Source organism: Balearica regulorum, chromosome 5 (assembly GCF_011004875.1).
Source record: "Balearica regulorum gibbericeps isolate bBalReg1 chromosome 5, bBalReg1.pri, whole genome shotgun sequence".
NCBI classification, from domain to species: Eukaryota; Metazoa; Chordata; class Aves; order Gruiformes; family Gruidae; genus Balearica; species Balearica regulorum.
Window position 1 is genome coordinate 61,334,334 of NC_046188.1, and position 13,479 is coordinate 61,347,812.

A 13,479-nucleotide genomic window follows, 5' to 3' on the forward strand; every position below is an offset into this window, starting at 1 on the left:
TCAAAGGCTCTTTTTTCTGTTTCCAAACTTCTGGTATAAAAGGAATGTGGAGATGAGGTTTCTGTTGTTTTCCCCCACATTCCTAGCATTATCCTACTCCATAATCATATCAACACAAATAGGTTACAACTGGGAGAGGCTCTTCTCTGTTTGGCTTTGGTTTAAGTTGCACATTGGGAAAATGACTCAGTGGAACAGCTGTTTTTATGGTTACAGTGTTTTTGAAATGAGTTTCTCTGTGGATTACACAATATATCATGCCTTAAACACAATTAGTAAGAATTCTATTTTACTACCTCAAATTATAAACATAACCTTATCAAAGCAATTTTTCACACTGTGTGTAGGTTCAGAATGTCAGGCTACATCTCTCTAGCTAACAGCTAGCCTAAATTTTCAAAGGATGGCATGAGGTTGAAACGTAATGCTCCTACTAGGACAATTATTTAAGAATGACAATTCAGATGAAACAGCCTCAGTCAATTTGAAAAAAAACAATATAAATTTTTTTTTTCCCAAAAAAGTGGAAAAGTCAATACCTTCTGCCCCTGCTGTGAGTCTCATTCTCACTAGCCAGACAGCTCAAATTTCTGCAGAGGGGGGAGTGACACCACAAGCAGTTTCACGCAGGAGCTGCCCGATTTATTTTGCATGCTGAAAACCAATTTTAAACAATTGTAGCCAGGATGGCCCTGTCTGTCCTTCTCCCAGTCATATGAAGACAAAACTCATTAACAGTGGGGACAGCACAGCAGCTGTTTGGAATTATAGCAAAGAGTTTCAGAGCTGAAATTAATTAAAGAAATTCCTCCCATGCATAAAAGGCAATTTGAGAGAAAGTAGAATGGTGGTTCTTGATATTTTTGGAATGTTTACTAGTAAACAAGTCTGGTAGTGGAGACAGAGCACAATCTCTCTATTTGATTAAAAAGCAGAGGAACTGGCATGCAGTAGTGAGAGAAGACCTTCAGAATAAAGCCATTTGTCTTGGATTCTCTGGAGGAGAAGGAAGAAATACATCAGATATCTGCAAAAAGGTCACTTTTCCAAAGAACTGATCCAAATAAATGATCCAGCATTGAAAGAAATGACAAATTAGGAATTGTCAGAACGAGCCAGCGGACTACAAGGTGAGAACTGGAGACTGCCCAATGCCAAGGATGTGTGAAGGTGAGGAACAATTTGACAGGTAGACCAACAGTCCCCGACCTTGAGGATGACTTTAGCAGAGGACACAGTCCTCTAGAGAACTGACATCATGAGAAAAAATACACGACAGCAATATGAAGTACTTTTCATTTGGAGAGTTTGAACAGCTTTAATAATATAACACTGAGAACCCTTATCTCACAGCTTACTTTCAGAGCAGCTGGGTAATAAACAGTCCAGGTAATCTGCCAAGTTGCAGAATAAGGAGGGATTATTTTTCATCATCTTGGTTTTACTTCTTTCTGACTCCTTAGGTTCCTTAGGAATCATTTTTGTCTGAAATTTTGGCTTCTGTGGGTGGAAAAGGGACAGCCATGTATCTCTCTTACTTCTGTGAAAGTCAGTGGGGCTGAAGGGCAGAGCTCTAAACTGTTACCTTTCACTGGACAGTCATTTTCAAATACTGCATACCTGGCTGGCAATTTTCAGCAACTGGGTGGACCCAGCATGAATAGATGGGGTGAGCGCAGTCCCAAGTGACGAGATTTTTGGCGGCATCCTGGAGCTGCTTTTACATTAGCCATTTGTACTGTTGCATACTGTACTTTCTGTATAATTTTCACTCCATCTTTCCAGATGTCTCAGTTTTTCTAAGCCTGTTTATCTGTATTCCCATGTGGTACCAGTACTCATCTGATGCCAGTGATTTCCTCTGCTTTGTAATGAGAGCAGGATAAGTCTTTACTTGTTTGTCCTTACAAAAATCAGAGATCTGCAGCACAGAAAGTGTTCCTCAAAAATACAGCTGCTTCTCAATTCACTCTGCTTTCACCAGAATTAGTGCAATGTGTTTTTCAGAGCAGTATCTGATGTAAGTCTACATCAAATAGACTGTGACTCAAAGTGCAGGAGAGCACTGTAGGCAAGGCTGAGCAGTTTACAGGTAGGCATGGACACTAGGAGCAGTGAGGAATGGTGCCAAGGCTTTTTCAGTAGCATAGCAACATATAAATGTAGTGCCCACGTTTCACCATGTTTTTGATGATCATCTGTGCTCACTGTTAGCATTTGGCCAGCCCCATTAGTGGCTAACTAATATATCCGCTCTCCATACCTACTCTGCACTGAGAGGAGCTCTTGATGCTCTGCAATGGAGAATCTCATGAACACAAGGAAGGCCTCTCTGCCATAATTTCATAATTAAATGAAATTTCAAAATCTCTTAACTATAGCTTCTTGACCATGGCTACAGCGTGACCTGAGCTCCCAAATTCCAGCATATCAGAATAACTGGACAGTACAATAGCGTGTTAATAATGGGCAATGTGTTCCATAGAAACCAAGTCCAAATTTTTTGTTAAAAACATGTACTTTTGTAATAGGTTAAAGGAACCAATCAATGCAATTGCATATACATACAGTTAATTTTTATAAGCCTCTGCATCCTCTGCAATGTGCTTTCATACACCAGTAAAGAAGGCCTTTTGACAGAAAATAAGAAGACAGATTTTCACGATGGCCCCACATTAGACATTCTCAGGACTAGGGAGCTTCATCTGATTTTTTGTCTATCATCAAGACTGTCACTGCTTTTATTTCCATGCAGTTATGACAACTCAAGTACCCCAGCTGTGGTTTGCAGTAAGGCCATGAACACATAGGCTCTCTGAATATCTCACTCACAGCACATCTTACAGATATTCTGACGTATTCATCAGTTTTTCACCAGGTTATCATGTTTGAATCCCTTTTACTCCACTTGCACTCAATTTCTTATTAATCTGCTATGCTTATCAGCATAATTAGTGCATCGGTTCATTTTTTGGTAGCAATCACAATGCAGAAACAGCAAGTGAAATACAGTTTCTACCAATGGATCACATCATCAGTTATTGTAACAGACTGGAGAGATGAGTTTGGCCTTTCTGTGACAGATTTTACTATAATCAGATCTATGACAGCTTTATCAAAAAGACTCAGTTTGGTTATGGAGTCATTGTTGGATCTTTTTAAAAAAATTTTTACTTAAATTTTAAAGTAGGTATGTTATACATAAAAGAAAAATTCCACTCTTTATGTGAAGAGGCTGTATGATGGGAATATAAAGTCTTGTCTCCAGATTACCCTATTAAACTGAATCACAGAATCATCGGGGAAGAGACCCTCCAGATCATCTAGTTCAAAATCCTGCTCAAGCAAGGTCACCTTGCTGCCCAGGACCATGCCCAGACAAAGTTTGTCCAAGGATGGAGACTTCATAGCCTCTATGGGCAACCTATTCCAATGTTTGATCACCCTCAAATAGGCTACTAATATAATTTTATTTTAGGAGGGTTAAGATACTAAGTGGCTAACATTTTTTAGATCACGATACAAAAATATCAATAAAATGCTAAGATATAACTGCACTTTGTAGATTATTTAGTAAAAAAATTATTCCTCTGTTTATATTGCACAGGTTTTTAATATAGATCTACTAAACATAAGCGTTTATATTGACTTTGAATGAAATCATATATTGTTCCAATGAATGAGTTAGCATTGAATGTATACATACATATTGCATGTTTCTTGTTCAGTATTGAAGGTTATCAGATCAAAGGTAAATGTATGAAGATTCCATTCAAATTCTGACAGTACAAAAGTACAGGCCTGTGACTTGTTTTTTCTGGCATAAATGGTTGTGCCTTACTTTCTAAAACTCTGATGCTGAAAAAAATTACCAAAAATTAAGACATGTGAAATACAGAAATAATAGAGGTGGTTTTGTCTGTTCATATGGGAAACAAGTAATGATTTTTTTTTTTCATTCTTATGTTTATTAAGTTACCATTTGGATTCCTAACTATTATACAAAATCAAATAGCTAAATTAGCCAACAATGGGAGACATCAATAGCTAACGCAGATCAATATATGTGTCCAGATACACAACTGGAATTACACAGTCAAAAGGCACAAGCTAAACTATTTGGATTCATCTGACTCCAAAACATGCAAATAAGAACAAATATATGAAGAAAATAAACCAACCCAGGCATAGACAGGACATTTGATCAAAGGAACTGCTGATCAATAATATAATTATTTGGGTAATCAAGTTTTTGGTTGCCTGCATGTGAACAGTGGTCTATCAAATGAACTCCTTTCCCAACAAACTGGCTGTAATCTGGTTTAACTTGAAGCTGAAAGAGTTTTACTAGAAACCCTAACTGGGAGAGTTGTTCTAACAGGTTTTTATTGAAATAAACCAAGCTTTCTTCTCTATGCTATTTACTCTTCTTTTTCTATTAAAATTAGTATTTAGATATTCCAGCATTATTGTAAAATATACATTGATCTATTAGGTAAAGTTTGGCTAGCATGAAGTGATATAAATCTTATCAATTTAAAATCTTGCAATACAGATTTTTTTAGCCTAATACAATCAATCTTTTCTCATTTAAAAAAGAAAAATCAAAAGACATTTAATTCAACATTGCAGTCAAATAGAAAATAATAAAATTAACTTGTTCTGAATAATCAAGTTACTAAACTTTAGGATATATTGGGACAAATCAGTCAATCTTTGGGAATATGATTCAGTCCAAATTCAATGGTAATTTCAAGCTGTTATTTCCAGAGGAAAAAAATATTCCCCCTTTCATTAAGTTCTTGTTGCTTAGTGGGATATTTTAAGGAATATGAAGTGGTTAGATATGTAACTTGAAAAACAATGGAAACATCACTGCCTATTGCTTAAATCCTAGCTGTGCTTTTGAAAATCTGAATTGTCTTTCTTCCATGCAAATACATCTATGGAGAGTTAGCCATAATTCAGCTCAGTAATTGTACTGTAAGAGCAACTTTTTTGTATATCTAGAAGTCTAGTTTTTCCAGAGGATAAGTGTTGTTTGGACAAAGTATCATCTGAAGCACTTACTGAAGCAGTTTTAACCTAGTATTGCAGTGTGGTTTCAATTGTGCTTCACGAGTTTTTCTTAATTAACATAGCTTGCACTTGTTCAGGATGAAAGGTGTCTCTCTGCAGACTCCTGAGACAAAGGTATAATTCTCCGCTAATATATTCTTCTCTGAAATATTCCTGAACAGAGTTAATTATCCTTAATACTGTGTTTAGAAACTTTCTGGTAATTCTTTAAAAAGTAAGGCAGCTGAAAACCAAAGGAGTGAATCTCAGATTATATTAATTTTATTACACATACATAGTCCAACTCTTATCTGTCTGACCCTGAAATTTATGAATGTGGGCCAACAAGACAGGCCTAAGCGAGATCAGCGTCAGGGTTTCATACAGTAATAACATTTTCCATGATCTAAAAAAGCAACTGGGCTTTACCGGTACTTGAGGCTGTTAACAGCTTTTAGTGACCTTTTTTTTTCTCCCAAGTTATGTGTTCTACACCTTATAGGTAGGCCTTAGGGTATGTAAAGCTTTCATGTTGGTTAACGCACTGTTCTAATCCTCTGAGTGATTTGCATATATTTTTATTCCCAAATAGTATTACAAATTCCAGTTTATCAGTGTGTGCTTTCTCCTCATCTGCTTTGCTTGGTTTACAAATTTGTGTAATGTTTTTTTTCAGATATTGCTTAAAATTAAGTAAGTTTCATAAACGAACTGGATCAATGACATATAATCCTAGGACTTCACCAAGGTAATTTTAATTTGGTTTAAATGTACATAAATTCCATAGCAGAATTTCAATATGAAATCAAAATTACTAAATGGTGATACAAAATACAATAAAAAGTACATGAATAGATATTTGTTTGCTCAGAATATTTTTCCAGAAGCAATTGCTGTGATATAATTCAAAACTGACACAAGATTGACACAATAGTTTATTGGTAAGATCACAACATTAGAGCTTTAAGAAAAACAAAAAAAAAGGCAAGTTGTTGATGCACATTCATAAACAGGAAAAAAGCACTCACAACAAAATATTATTTTTCATTTTGTAGCAGCAGAAAGATTTTAGTTTTGCTTATTAAGGAGAAAAGTTAGTTATATAAACAGAATGTTTTGTTTGTAATTCAGGTAAGGTGACTTCATATTGAGATGGTTTATTAATTGCAACCAAAACTGCATGTGAGCACCACACTCGAAAGTGTACTTGCTGAAGAAAACTGATCAGTGTCTATGATAAAGCTTAACATCTGTAATCTAATAAGTTAAACTTGTTCTAAGAAGAATTTCTTCTTGTTTGCACATCTATTTCCTCTTAAAATATTTAGTCTGCATTAATGCAAATTTTCTTGACAACTTAGCTGACATAATATTCTGCTAGAGTTTAAGTGACAAAAAATGTCTTCACTAATCCGACAGCTGCCTGAATGCGCAGTGATTCTTAAAGACACAGTTGAGAGGAGTCATATGTTCAAGGGCTTGCATTTGTCTTTCTGACATCTTGCAGTAGTATCTACTGACAAAGAATTATGGTGTTCCTCTTGTGAAAGCTAAAGCTTCTGTTTGACAAGAAACATGGATACAAACAAAGCATAGTAGAAAATGACTGCATACACACAACTGTAATAAGTTTTATCCAGGTTCCCATGCCGCAGACTTGGTTCTTTTTGGTTATTAGCATATTCTCTTTGAATACACACTTCACACAACTGATCAAATATGCAAAATTACTGTATACATTTGGTCTTGTAATATTCAGTGAAAAATACTCCACAGTGTAATCCGGAAAAATGCGTCAATAATAACATAACAGTAGAGAGAACACCAGTTTTAACGATATCATGCCAGGTTGTCAAGTACTCTGTGTAACAGACATAGAGATGGCTTAAACGGCTCTGCTGCATCCTGTTAGGCACAATCAGTTAGGGCGCTACGTTTGCAGGACAGGAAATGGAGCTGGAGTGAACGAATATGAAATTTTCTAAAAGCCATTTGGCATTTGAGACACGCTTGTAGCTTGTTAGCTAAAAGGATAAGCTGGTGATATGTTGAGTGGGAATGAAATTTTGGGGGTATACATCTATACTGCAAATTCATATGACCATCAGGCCTGTTAGGTACTTCTTAGCGCAAAAACTGAGTAGCTGTGACTTGTAAGAGTTACAGTTCTCATGACTGTAGTCAAAGAGCTGTAATGGATATTTCCACACAACCACTTGCTCTACTACTTCTTGGGATATGTTAAACAGAATCAGATTAATTATTTGCTTGGAATATATAATATGATACACTTAGACCTTTCTTTTTCTTGTAGGATCACAAAGTGAACTGAGTTGCTAACTAATAATTTGCAAATGTTTATCCTGGGTTTTTTTAGGGGATGGAAAACAGTAGTTCATAGGGGCTACTGAAGAATTTAACTTCTCATCTAGTGTAGAAAGTGACTATTCACATTTGGCAAAAATTGTGTATGTGTTCCCTCACTGGCAGAATGAAAGGGTTAAAGAGAGAAAGAAAGGAATGATGAAGAATGAATTAAGAACAACCATGCTTTCTAACAGAAATTTTTGGACAAATTGTGTGTGTTTAAAAGTATGAAACACTCAAGATTTGTGAACATCTTCATGAATAAGCCATCAGAGCAAACATTAATCTTGAATGTTATGACCCTATGAATAATAATGAAGAGAAATTGCGATTTATTTCTGCAATATATAGCCAGTAGCAAGAAGTCCCCAGGTTATGGAAGAAGAACAAACAGCTTATTTGAACCATGCCAATAAGCTTTAAATTCCATTATACTCCTTGAAAGCTCAGTAAGTTGCAGTAAATACTAAAGAAGCATTTGAGAGCACTAAAAGAAATGACAGAGAAGCATTTCATTTCCCACTTGTATAAAACTATACAGTAATATTGTACTAAAGTGCTCAAAACAGTAGTTACAGAGGTATGTTATAAAAAAATAATAATGAAGTAGCAACATTTTCTGCAAATTTTTAACAAATTCCTTTTAATTTTGATCCTCTTTGGGGCACAATCTTTCAAGGGGAAAACCAAACAAAAAAGTACTTACCAAAATGTTTCAATAAATGACTTTCTTTTGGTGGGAAAATTTATGGAATTAAATGACTGTAAAGGACTATGGGACGGTTTAAAGGGCTGTTTGACCTTTAGCAAAGTTTAAGTTTCACATTCATAGCTAAAGACACGTATATGTAAATATATATATATATACACACATCTATAATATGAAGAATATAATGTAATATTGTAGCCAAAAAGATAGGCCTGTAACGAAGGCCTGCTTATATTATACATAATAAGAAAATGTAGCCAAGAAGAAAGGCCTGTAATGAAGGCCTACTTGTATTATATGTGATAAGAAACTATTCATTATTACTTTAGGTAGAAGGCTAACAATTCTTAGAATGACCACCTGCTACACATCATGAGAAAAAGGAGGAGCTACAAGACACTTCAAGGTCCTTATGTACATACTTTGCAGAAAGGGAGGACATTAATTGCCTCCAGCAACATCCTTATCTTTCTGAGGCGTATAGCAAACAATTACCAACACTGAAATACTGAGAAACTAGGGGAAAGGTAATTTGGGCCAGGGTCCCCACGACCACCGACCCATAAGCCCCCTACCCAAATTATACCACCTACTCAAAAGATAGAGGCGGAGAACAGAACTGAGCATGCGTTCTAGTTTGCATACTAAGCGAAGAACTATGAACCAATTATTGGAACGGGGAGTGTACCACTTTGTAATCTTTGTAACATTTGTGTATAAATATGACAAGAGAACCAGCATTAGGTGTGCCTGATTTGAGGAACTATCCTCCTGACACCCAGCGCTGCAATAAAGGAAATGCCTGCTTCTTAATGCTAAATTAGTGTTAAGGAGTTTTCTTTCATTCCCGAATTTCGGTGACAATATAATGAAAAATATTTTCGCAGAACCAGCTATAATGATTAATGGGAGTCGTGTTGCTCATATAGTTCTAGAACAAATCTATACAACATATTTTTCTTTCAAATTTCCATTTTCTCTTCTATTGGAAGCACTGAATTTCATCTACCAGTTGGCTACTTGTCCCTTTAATTTTCTTATGCCCAGTGGAAACCACTAGCCTTTCTAATTTTGAATAACCTAAAAAAAAAAAAAATCTGTTTTTGAACCTTACTTTCTTAATTTTGTGTTTTTAGGAAATAAATATGTAAGAAATAAGAAGATAGTATTAGTCTTCTGGGCAATTTATGTAGAATAGAAGTGCAAGCTTCTCTTTAGTCAGATTGCTTGGAATGGAAATGAGGTCAATTATTTCATTAGCTTCCTTTTCAGAATCAACTACTCTAAGCCTGTATTATAGGAGTTTGGCACATCACAGTGGTTCAATATTTACAATCCTTGCTTTACATTTAAGGAAGAGCCAAAATTCATTTGCTTTCTGTACACTGGCAGATCATAAAAAGGTTGCCACAAGTGTCGAAACCTCACAAGGGACTTCAGGAAAGTTGCCTGCATAGACTGATATGGATAAAGAGGAAATTTATTACTTATCTTGACCTTCATGAACATAATGAGATGTTTATATCTGTTTTTCAGTTTGGCTGGTCTTTTTTTGGGTTTTTCTTTTTTTTCCCTGAATGAGTGTACTCTCATCCCTACATAATATCTAGACTAGAAAGATAGTTTACAATATTCTCAAACTGCTCTGGTTAGGACTTCTTCATAGTAACTGATTGTCCTGGACTTACTGCACATTATTCTTCCTGAAAAGTAAACTATCACAAACCACTAGCATCTTAAGCTGATCAAAGAGCCTGATTATTTTTTAGGAGGGAGCTGTTAGCATAAAGGGAAATAAAGACAGCTTTGAAAGCATTTATCCTTCTCAGATGAAGAGCCAGATGCACTGTAATGCTCACATTGATTTTTTTTTTTTTTTTTTTAAGTATTTCAGAAAATGAGCCATGGTGAATGTATTATGCATCTGTTGCTCTTTGTGAACTTAGGGCTCCCATTTTATAAAATGAAGCTTTTTGCCCTGATCCATATGTATTAGGGTGTGATGGAAATCTTATTGATGAGGATATTTGCTACTAGGAAAGATAATGAACTAGTAATTTACAATATCAGATCAAGTTTACTATGAATTTACTGTTAGAAAAAATATACTTCTTTCCCATCCACACTCCTCTTCATCTCCACAGAGAAAAAGAAACAAGTTCAAGGCTTCTACAGACTGTTACTAGCGGATCGTTCTGGAAATTCTGTCTAACATACTGTCTAAGAGAAATTGTAGAACAGACATGAAAACAGAGAAACAAGAGCAGAAAATCAAGAGAAATGTAAAGTGAAACAGCTTAAAAATGTAATGGTTAAAGAATACAATTGAGAAACAGATTTGATAAAAAATTATCATTTCAGACTGCTGTTCCGCTTTTTCATTCCTAGGAAGTAATTATTTTAAAGCTGAGATGCTCAAATATGAAACACCATGCTGTGGTGACAGATGCCCACCCATCCCAGATTAATGGACCCACCCTGATCAATATTTGTTACCAAGATGAAAGCAGTAGAGTCTAATCCTGTTTTGCCAGTGAGTGTACTCAAACCGCACACTGGGTTACAGAAATGAAGTTTGATATTGAGAAGGATGGTAATGATCTTCATGCCCAACTTTCTGAGGCTTGTCAGTATTCTTACTCCATATCGTGCAGGAGGTGTCCAAATACGTGACTTTCTCACTGAGCAGCAAGCTAATTGACTGTAGGCATAAATTCAGGGCTTTACTTTCTACAGCTGCTGATCTAAGCACTTTTACTGAGCTATCATAGATTAAAAAAAAAAAAAGAAAAAAACGATAAAATAATAAATCAGACCAGTGCATTTTAGCATTCATTTACTATCCGATCAGTGAAGTAACCACGGGATTGCTACTCTCCAAAATCTAGATGTCAGTCCAAGTCACAGATGTGATGTGAACTGTTGTCAGTGACTGCTGAAGATTTAATGTATTAACGTGTCCTTAAATCCCTTGACTAAAATTGGGCAGAGTTATACCTGGCAAAGCCTGGCCCTACCCCATGGTCAAAGGGGCACGCTCAACAGACTGGTTACTCTGAAATGTCACGAGTTTCTGAGAATCTGTTGGATTCACAGGGAAAACATACCTTTAGAAGGAGACAGGTGGGGGACAAGGGACAAAGATGAAAGTTTGGTAGAACTCTGTGTGCTGTTAACTTCTAAATTTGCCAATCCCTCTTGCACCTTCCTGTCAACAATACCCATAGCTGTGTGCTATAGAAATAACCAGATTATAGAAATTAATGCCAAAGAAAAGTATCAATAACTAGTTCATTAAGGCTAGAAATTCTGGCAACCGTTGAGATTAAGATGTTTCAGCTATTACAGAAAAAAAAGTTTATTTTTGCCCTTACACCTATATGTAAAAACAGGGACTTTTTCCTAACAAAAAACAATCCTTCAGAAAGGCCCGCTGAGTCAGAAGTTAATTTGATTTTCATGCATCTTGATGTAAAAGGTCAAGATACTAACGCTTCAGCATTTCAGGGTTTTAAGGCTGATAGTAACTTAACTGAATACATTAGCTTTGCATCTGTCTCGAGGTTTCAGAAGCTGCAAGAGGCCTCGTGGCGCATTTTGCACCTAAGAAAAACGGGAAGTGGTTTTATTTTAGATATTTAAGAAACACTGTGAGCCTTTTTGCACAAATAAGGAAACATCCACTTGTGAGCACCAGAGACTCTAAGGTCAGTGAAAGGATCTGAAGCTCTTACATTTCATACGAGAACTCATTTATAGCAATGACTGCCTGTTGAACCGTATTTACCAGTATCGACCACTGTGAAGAAGTGTTACTTCAATGCATCTAAGAATCTTCAGCAATTAAAAAATTATCAGTTAATATTTTAAAAGTGTCCTGAAGATTTCTGATCTGCTTCCCTTAATGATAATGAACAGGAGCAGTTCATACACTCCATTTTTCAAACACTGCAGACTCAGGCAGATGGCTCCATAACAATTTACATTGTTATGTGTGTTGAAAGGTTTCTCCTTTGCTTTCTGTTCTTCTCCCTCACTCCATCCCTCCCCTCTGATACACACAGTCTCACATGCGCATCCCAAACCTAAGATACAGCAGCGTGGGTGGAAAGCTAAGATTCTGAAGTATATATTAAATTCATAGAAAGTGACCACTGACATAACCTTAATAAATGATGTTGCCTCTAAGGCTTTGGTGTTTTAAAAAAATGACTAAGTTCTGATAAGTAAAATAGATATTGAGGGGGACAACAACTCTCAGGTCTGTAAGGCTGGAGCCACAGTTTACTGTAGGGACCTCGCTCCATTTTGACTGAGTTGTGTGAGAAAGCATTGCCAAATGCAAGCTTCCCTCCTTGGTCATACAGGTACCGAATCACCATCCCTGGAGGTATTTAAAAGACGTGTAGATGTGGCGCTTAGGAACATGGGTTTAGTGGTGGACTTGGCAGTGTTAGATTAATGGTTGGACTTGATGATCCTAAGTGTCTTTTCCAACCTCAATTATTCTATTCTATGATTCTATGAAAAAGTCATCAGTTGATGACTCATCACAGTGATCTCAGTATTGCAAAAAGAAATCCTCTGTGCACCTAGGATACCCTGATTTTTACCAGCAGCTAGATGCAGGCTTAGCGTATGCCCCGGAGTGCAACTCTTCAGGAGTGATTAAGTGGTTAAGATAAGGGGTCCTCTGACGCCTTTCTTGTCAAAGTCTTCAGACTACCTCTCTGATGCATGATGTATTTGTCATTACTGTCCATCAACTAACGGTATGCCTCCACCCTCTTGAATGATGACAAGAAAGTCCATTCAAAATAGATCTTTTCCTCTATTAATTTCAAATATCGTACAAATGGGAAAAGAAATGCTAATCCAGGTTTGTAAGAGAAAGATGTCATTTAAAAGATTTTGAAGAGAAATTTGGAAGCTATCTTTTTTCAGATTTTGTCTTTATCTAACAGCTTACTGACCTCTGCTATATCTATGAGACATAAACGACAGCCTTTTGTCCTTATTTAACAATGAGTAATATTGCCATTGCTGATAGCATGAGTAAATTATTAAAAAAAACCCTCCAAGGATTATTAATGAAAGCTACTAGAAAGCACTAAAATTTTGCATGTGTTCTCTCCAAGTGTCTGGACATACACAGTTAAAACCATTGGGAGTAAATCTGAATCTGACAAATGTTAATGGAATGTAAACAGTGCAACAAATGTGTTTAGAAACCCTAATGGATATTTGAAGAATTGTTTGTAGTGTTTTTCTATCCACATTACCAAGTAGCTTGTAGAACAAAGCTGTTAAATTATCACAATGATTAAACTGTTTATCACTAAGTA

General features: G+C 36.1%; 1 protein-coding gene across 5 annotated transcripts in view; it reads right to left on the reverse strand.

Moving 5' to 3' along the window:
• SYT9 (synaptotagmin 9) overlaps positions 1–13,479 on the reverse strand; it is a 72,776-nt gene that overhangs the window by 39,950 nt on the left and 19,347 nt on the right. The gene's annotated exons all lie outside the window — the stretch shown is intronic.